The following is a 9,297-nucleotide window of genomic DNA, read 5'->3' on the forward strand; positions in this document are numbered from 1 at the left end:
TCCCTTCTCCTCCTGCCATCAATCCTTCCCAGCATCAGGGTCTTTTCCAATGAGTCAGCTCTTCTCATCAGGTGGCCAAAGTATTAGAGTTCCAGCTTCAACATCAGTCCTTGCAATGAACACCCAGGACTGATCTCCTTTAGGATTGACTGGTTGGATCTCCTTGCAGTCCAAGGGACTCTCAAGAGTCTTCTCAAACACCACAGTTCAAAAGCATCAATTCTTCGGCACTCAGCTTTCTTCACAGTCCAACTCTCACATCCATACATGATCACTGGAAAAACCATAGCCTTGACTAGACAGACCTTTGTCGACAAAGTAATGTCTCTGCTTTTTAATATGCTGTCTAGGTTGGTCATAACTTTCCTTCCAAGGAGTAAGTGCCTTTTAATTTCATGGCTGCAGTCACCATCTACTCAAGGTTATGGTTTTTCCAGTGGTCACGTATGGATGTGAGAGTTGGACTGTGAAGAAAGCTGAGTGCCAAAGAATTGATGCTTTTGAACTGTGGTGTTGGAGAAGACTCTTGAGAGTCCCTTGGACTGCAAGGAGCTTCAATCTGTCCATCCTAAAGGAGATCAGTCCTGGGTGTTCATTGGAAGGACTGATACTGAAGCTGAAACTCCAATACTTTGGCCACCTCATGCAACGAGTTGACTCATTGGAAGCAAATCAAAACCACAATGAAATACCATTTCACACCAGTCAGAATGGCTGCTATCCAAAAGTCTACATGCAATAAATGCTGGAGAGGGTGTGGAGAGAAGGGAACCCTCTTACACTGTTGGTGGGAATGCAAACTAGTACAGCCACTATGGAGAACAGTGTGGAGATTCCTCAAAAAACTGGAAATAGAACTGCCATATGATCCAGCAATCGCACTCCTGGGCATACACACCGAGGAAACCAGAATTGAAAGACACACATGTACTCCAATGTTCATTGCAGCACTGTTTATAATAGCCAGGACATGGAAGCAACCTAGATGTCCATCTGCAGACGAATGGATAAGAAAGCATTGGTACATATACACAATGGAGTATTACTCAGCCATTAAAAAGAATGCATTTGAACCAGTTCTAATGAGGTGGATGAAACTAGAGCCTATTATACAGAGTGAAGTAAGCCAGAAAGAAAAACACCAATACAATATACTAACGCATATATATGGAATTTAGAAAGATGCAAACGATAACCATGTATACGAGACAGCAAAAGAGACAGAGATGTATAAAACAGTCTTTGGGACTCTCTGGGAGAGGGTGAGGGCGGGATGGTTTGGGAGAATGGCATTGAAACATGTATATTATTATATGTGAAACGAATCGCCAGTTCAGGGTCGATGCATGTTACAGGATGCTCGGGGCTGGTATGCGAGGATGACCCAGGGAGGATAAGGGGAGGAGGGAGGTAAGAGGGGGGAGGAGGGAGGTGGGAGGGGGGTTCTGGAGGGGGAACTCATGTACACCCGGGGTGGATTCATGTCAGTGTATGGCAAAACCAGCCAATATAATATTGTAAAATAATTAGCCCTCAATAAAAATTAAAAAGAAAAAAAAGCAGAGACATTGCTTTGCCAACAACAACAAAAAGACTCTGATGCTTGGAAAGATTGGGGGCAGGAGGAGAAGGGGACGACAGAGGATGAGATGGTTGGATGGCATCACCGACTCAATGGACGTGGGTTTGGGTGGACTCCGGGAGTTGCTGATGGACAGGGAGGCCTGGTGTGCTGCGGTTCATGGGATCACAGAGCTGGACACAACTGAGCAACTGAACTGAACTGAACTTATGCAACCCTGCAATGATTTTGCACTATTTATGAGATTACTTGATTAGTCTGTCTCTTTAACTAGATCACCAAAAACCCTGTATAGTTTTATTCAAAATACTTCCCACACTGACAAGGACACTGAATGGTGTTATCTACAAGTGCATGCTTACATGTTCAATAGTGTCCAACTCTTCGCAACCCTATGGACTGTGTAGCGCAATTGATTCCTCTGTCCATGGGATTCTCCAGGCAAGAATACTGGACTGGGTTGCCATTTCCTTTTCCAGGGGATCTTCCTGACCCAGGGATCGAACCCATGTCTTCTGCATCTCCTGCATTGGCAGGTGGATTATTTACCACTGATCCACCTGAGAAACTGTATCTACAAGTAGCCCTGTTATACAAAGAGCACTAACATGGAAAATTGCCATTTACTTTAATTTATGGGCCAATTTATAACAGAAAATCTAGGTATTCTCCTACGTGGAAGTTTGACAGGTTCTAATAATGTGAGCGCTTAAAATTTAATGTTTTAACTTAAATCAGAGGTCCTTTAAAATGTGAATCCCAGAACTGAGTACATGTCAGCTATGAACTGACCTCCATGTGACTATGTTGGGTCCATAGGAATACTCTGTTTAAAAGTAGATATCCCAGAAATACATGGCTCAGTAGTTCACATGAGAATAAAATAGCATTTGTTGCATGATAATTCTGACTCATGAATAAGGCAAAAGCAATGGGTTAGGTCCTGTTCAGGTCCTTGCACTAATGATAATTAACTATGTGAATTCATGAGGCATTTAACCTCTCTAAATCCTGGATTTTCTTGCCTGTAAAATGGGAGTAATAAAAGTACCTCTTCATTGGGTTGTCTCAAGGATTGTATTAGAGGATTCAAGTAAAGCTCTTAGCTCAGTTCCTGGCACCTAGTTAACATTCTATCATGGAAGCTGGCAATGCAGCTGATGCTACTGCTGCTCCCCATAAGGAGGATGAGGCTGAGGAGAAGGATATTTTCCCTCAAAAAGATGAGAAATTTAAAGAAATAATATGACTTTAGCAATTTCAGGGCAGGACATTTAGCCAGTAGGGCTTTTCTCTACTTGTGAATCACACCACATAGTCTGAGGTTGACTTCCATTGAGTCCCCTTCTGATCTGCAGAGAAAACTATTCCAGGTGACACCTTCATAAAGAGGTAATTACTAAACCCTCCGTTTGTTAGTGGTTTAAGCACCCTTAGTCATTTTCTCTTTCCAATTAATATAAGTCATTGAGACTGAAGCTGAAACTAACTTTATTTCCATCAGATAGTTTAGAAAGAAATTAACAGCTACCATGATTCTCTTCTGGATACATAGCATCTCCTGCCACAGAAGCCCTCACTGACCTTCTGGGATATTATGAATCCAGAGAAGCCTTTGTGAAAATTAGGATAAATCAAGGTTCTCTTCTTCTTTCTGTCCTATAAAACTACCAAAGTGCAGACCCACTGGGCTTTGTAAACAAAGGACAAGATTAGTCACCAAAGGTAAAAAGGACTACCATATTTGCAAAATGCCATAAGTATTACAGAATATTAAGGCTTTAGGGGTCTTAGCCTTGGTGATAAGGCAACTCATACCTTGAGAGATTTAGTAACTTATTTACAGATAATTGAAGACAGAGTCAAGACCATGATGAAAACATTCAGACATCTAGAAGTAATTATAAAATGGACTACAATGATTATATAAGGCAGCATAGATATGGTAAAAAATGAGATGTCAGGTCACCAGATAGAATCTCAAAATCATTTCTTTTTTTTGTGTGTGTGTGATTTATAATTTTATTTTCATTTAGTTTATGTGAAACATCTGGAATATGTAATAACATAAATTACGATTGTAATAATACATTTACAAAGTAATACATTACAAAATGCAATTGTAATAATAAAATTACAATTGGCTCAAGTGTGAAGGCAGCAGCCAAACAAATCTGTGCAGGTAAAGGAGTGATTGATAGTGTCAAGAACTCCATCCTGAAGAGGAGTAAGCTCACTTTGAGCACCATGTGATTAACTAAGTGAGTATTTACTGAGTGATTAGTCTGTCCACAGCATTATGTTAAATACTAGTAATACTATCATTAGTAAGACCTGGGTCCTGCCCTTTGATATATGCTTGAATATAACACTGTAAACCTGGGGTTTTCTATAAAGAGTCTGTTACAGACTGAGTTTTATCCATTCCAAAATCCACATGTTGTCTAACAACGTGGATGAAAGTGGAGCCTATTATACAGAGTGAAGTCAGAATGAAAAATACCAATACAGTATGCTGATGCATATATATATGGAATTTAGAAAGATGGTAATGATGACCCTATATGTGAGACAGCAAAAGAGGCACAGATGTATAGAACAGTCTTTTGGACTCTTTGGGAGAAGGCGAGATCTTCTGTGGGAAGATCTGAGAGAATAGCATTTAAACATGTATATTATCATATGTGAAACAGATCGCCAGTCCAGGTCTGATGCATGAGACAAGGTGCTCAGGGCTGGTGCACTGGGATGACCCTGAGGGATGGGATGAGGAGGGAGGTGGGGGGGTTTCACGAAGGGGGACGCATGTACACCCATGGTTGATTCATGTTAATGTATGGCAAAAACCACTACAATATTGTAAAGTAATTAGCCTTCAATTAAAATAAATAAATTAGAAAAAAGAAATCTGAAAAATAAAAACAAAATCCACATGTTGAATTCCTAACCCCAGTAACCTCTCAGTGTCATCTTATTTAGAGATGAGGTCTTATAGAAGTAATCAACTTAAAATAAGGTCAACATGGTAGACCCTAATTCAATATGACTGGTGTCCTTATAAAAGGGGGACATTTTGAGACAGAATAGGACACGGGGAAAACACCACATGATCATCAAGACAGGGACTAGGGTGATGTGTCTGCAAGCCAATGAATGCTGAAAATTGCTGGCAAACCATCAGAAAGAAGGAAAAGGCATGGGACAGATTCATTGTCACAACCCTCAGTAGGAGCCTACCCTGCCAATATCTTAATCATGGACCTCAAGCCTCCAGAACTGGGAAAGAATAAATTTCTGTTGCTGAAGTCACACAATCTGTGGTTCTCTGATATGGCAGCCCTATAACATTAATATACAACCCTATAGTAATTATTTGAGGTTTGGTGAACCACTCAGTCTTTTCAACTCTGTCCTTTGTCACACAAAAGCAGCCATAGACAAAGCATAAACAAACAAATGTGGCATTCGAATAATACTTTATTTACCAAAACATGTGACAGGATGTATTTGGTCTCTGGACTGTTTTTCTGACCCTGCTATAAAGTGTTAAGGTGAAGGCATATAAAAGGTAACAGTAACACACAAGGACACCTCACCCAGCCTGGAAATACAGGCGATGTCTTCTCATAAAACGTGTTGAATAAACTGAATTCTATACGATGAAGACATGCTAACAGAGTGAAGGGAGATGAAGAAGGAGGGAAGATGACCTCAAGAAGAGGGAACACACACACAGAGGTCTGATGATCTTTGTGGGGGAACTGCCAGCAGCATACTCTGGCAAGAGCATGTTTATAAAGGAGACTTAGGAACCAGAGTAGCAGAAGGGAAGGAAACAGATGGTGAATGACTTTATGAGTCATGTTAACGCAATGGAGACCCTAGAAGGATTTGAAGTAGAAGAGATATATGGTCATACATGCATTTTATAAACATTATTCTAGCTACAAGGCAAGATGGGACAGGAGATGGAGCAAAGTAGAAGTGGGGGACCAGCTAGAAATCCAGTGGAGAGATGATGGTGGCCTGGAAGAGGGCAGAGGCAGTGAGAATGGAGAATAGTGGATGATACATATATACATATGTGTGTGTGTGTGTGTGTGTGTGTGTGTTCACATGCATATATATTTGAGATAGGAATGTATAATGGACAGGAAAGACTTGCACACAAATCAGATGATAGTGGGTAAATGAGAGGGTGGAGTGAGTACAATACACACCTCTCTAGCTTGGGCAGCTAAGCACATGGTAATTCACTCACTGAACACAGACTATAGGAGAAGCACTTTTTTAAGGTGGCAGATGATGCATAAACTTGGATTCAGACAGGTTAGATTTGAGGGGCACATTAGATACCAAGAGGAGATACTGAGTGAGCAATAGCACATGTGCAGCACAATATGACCGTTCTCAGGGATCTTAAAGGCAAACTAACCTTGATAGTATATTAAAAAGCAGAGACATTACTTTGCCAACCAAGGTCCGTCTAGTCAAGGCAATGGTTTTTCCCGTGGTCATGTATGGATGTGAGAGTTGGACTGTGAAGAAAGCTGATCGCCGAAGAATCGATGCTTTTGAGCTGTGGTGTTGGAGAAGACTCTTTAGAGTCCATTATACTGCAAGGAGATCCAACCAGTCCATTCTAAAGGACATCAATCCTGGATGTTCATTGGAGGGACTGATGCTAAAGCTGAAACTGCAATGCTTTGGCCACCTCATGCGATGAGTTGACTCACTGGAAAAGACTCTGATTCTGGGAAAGGTTGGGGGCGGGAGGAGAAGGGGACGACGGAGAATGAGATGGCTGGATGGCATCACCGACTCTGTGGACATGAGTTTGAGTGTACTCCGGGAGTTGGTGATGGACAGGGAGGCCTGGCGTGCTGTGATTCATGGGGTCGCGGAGAGTCGGACACGACTGAGCAAATGAACTGAACTGAACTGAAAGCTGGCCAGACAGAGCTTCCTGGCCTTTGCCACCAAGTGAGGACACAGAGAGAAATTGCAGTCTGTAAATTGACGCTTTTGAACCATGGTGCTGGAGGGACTCTCAAGAGTCTTCTCCAGCATCACAGTTCAAAAGCATCAATACTTCGGCGATCAGCTTTCTTCACAGTCCAACTCTCACATCCATACATGACCACGGGAAAAACCATAGCCTTGACTAGACGGACCTTGGTTGGCAAAGTAATGTCTCTGCTTTTTAATATGCTATCTAGGTTGGTCATAACTTTACTTCCAAGGAGTAAGCGTCTTTTAATTTCCTGGCTGCAGTCAGCACCTGCAGTGATTTTGGAGCCCAAAAAAATAAAGTCTGACACTGTTTCCACTGTTTCCCCATCTATTTCCCATGAAGTGATGGGACCAGATGCCATGATCTTCATTTTCTGAATGTTGAGCTTCAAACCAACCTTTTCACTCTCCTCTTTCACTTTCATCAAGAGGCTTTTGAGTTCCTCTTCACTTTCTGCCATAAGGGTAGTGTCATCTGCATACCTGAGGTTATTGTTATTTCTCCCAGCAATCTTGATTCCAGCTTGTGCTTCTTCCAGCCCAGCGTTCCTCATGATGTACTCTGCATATAAGTTAAAGAAGCAGGGTGACAAGGATTCAGTTCAGTTCAGTTCATTTCAGTCACTCAGTCATGTCCGACTCTCCGCAACCCCATGAATCACAGCACGCCAGGCCTCCCTGTCCATCACCAACTCCCGGAGTTCACTCAAACTCATGTCCACAGAGTTGGTGATGCCATCCAGCCATCTCATTCTCTGTTGTCCCCTTCTCCTCTCGCCCCCAACCTTTCCCAGCATCAGAGTCTTTTCCAGTGAGTCAACTCGTCGCATGAGGTGGCCAAAGTATTGAAGTTTCAGCTTTAGCATCACTCCTTCCAATGAACACCCAGGATTGATCTCCTTTAGAATGGACTGGTTGGATCTCCTTGCAGTATAAGGGACTCTCAAGAGTCTTCTCCAAAGGATGAAGAAAAGTCCCTCAGAGAGATGGGACTGGGAAGCTACACCCTCAGATCAGGTCTTCCCAATAGTCTTATCACTGTGTTTTGAATGGTAGACTTTTAAATATTATCCTGGATGAAGAGAGTATTTATAAAGTTTTTTCTCCCCAGCCCCATCAATGCATAGCACAAAAAGGAAATCAGCTTTTGTTGTTTAAAGTTACTGAGAGTTTGTGCTGTTTGTTACTGCAGCATACTGAAGTCCAATTTATTAACTCAAAACTGGATGTGGAAGCAGAGCACTACTGTAACAAAAACTCTAAAAATACATGGCATTAAATAAAAACTACAATGAACTACCAAAGAACAAATGCTGGAAAAGGTGTGGAAAAAATGGAACCTTCCTATGCTGCTGGTGGGAATGTAAGTTGGTGCAGTCACTGTGGAAAATAGTATGGAGGTTCCTCAGAAAACTAAAAATAGAATTACCATATGATGCAGCAATCCTGCTCCTGGGCATATATCTGAACAAAATGATAATTCAAAAATATGCATGCACCCTTAAGTTCATAGCAACATTATTCACAGTAGTGAAGACTTATAAACAACCTAAATGTCCATCAGCATAAAGAAGATTTGGTCCATGTATATAATGGAATACTGTTCCGTTCCATTCTGTTCAGTCGCTCAGTCATGTCCGACTCTTTGCGACCCCGTGGACTGTAGCCTACCAGGCTTCTCCGTCCATGGGATTCTCCAGGCAAGAATACTGGAGTGGGTTACCATTTCCTTCTCCAGGGGATCTTCCTGACCCAGGGATCAAACCCAGGTCTCCCGCATTGGAGGCAGACGCTTTAACCTCTGAGCCACCAGGGAAGCCCTACTCAGCCATAAAAAAGAATGAAATAATGCCATTTGCAGCAGCATGGATGTAAGTAGATATTATCATACTAAGTGAAGTAAATCAGAAAGAGAAAAACAAATACCATACGATACCACTAAAATGTGGAGTCCAAATTAGGACACAAATGAACCTATCTATGAAACAGAAACAGAATCATGGACACAGAGAACAGCCTAGTGATTGCCAAGGGGGAGGAGGTTTGTGGAGGGATGGAGTGGGAGTTTGAGGTTAGCAAATGTAAGCTTTTATATATAGAATGGATAAACAACAAGGTCCTCCTGTATAACACAGAACTATATTCGATACCCTATGATGGACCATAATATTTTTAAAAGAATATATGTATATATAACTGAGTCACTGTGCTGTACAGCAGAAATTAACACAACATTGCAAATCAACTATACTTCAATAAAAAAAATTTTTTTTTAATGCATCGCATTAGTGTAAGGATGAGATGGTGACAATGAGAAAGATGTTATTAGAGGCTGGAAGAATCCATAGGGGAGGCTGATAAGTTGTCCTTTAATTTATAGGTCTCTGGAGCCTCTAATAGCAACTTTGTCATTGCCCACTTATCACCCCTAGACGAATGCCATGTATTTTATTTGGCCCATAGCTACAGAGAGTAGCCCTGTGCTTGTTCAGATTTACCTCTGTTGATAGAGGTACACAGTGAATTCATTCTGCATTTCTATTTTCTTACCCATAATATGGAAGCCTATTCAATCCATGGGCAAGAACAGTCTAGAGACATAAGGGAATTATTGCCCCCAGGAGCAACCCTCCTGCTCAAAACTGTCCAAAGATTTCTCTGCGGCTTGAACCAGATCCAAAGTCCCTGCAGTTTAAATAAGA

This window comes from Moschus berezovskii, chromosome 8, assembly GCF_049115385.1.
Source record: "Moschus berezovskii isolate FMDL1 chromosome 8, NW_MosBer_1.0, whole genome shotgun sequence".
NCBI lineage: Eukaryota > Metazoa > Chordata > Mammalia > Artiodactyla > Moschidae > Moschus > Moschus berezovskii.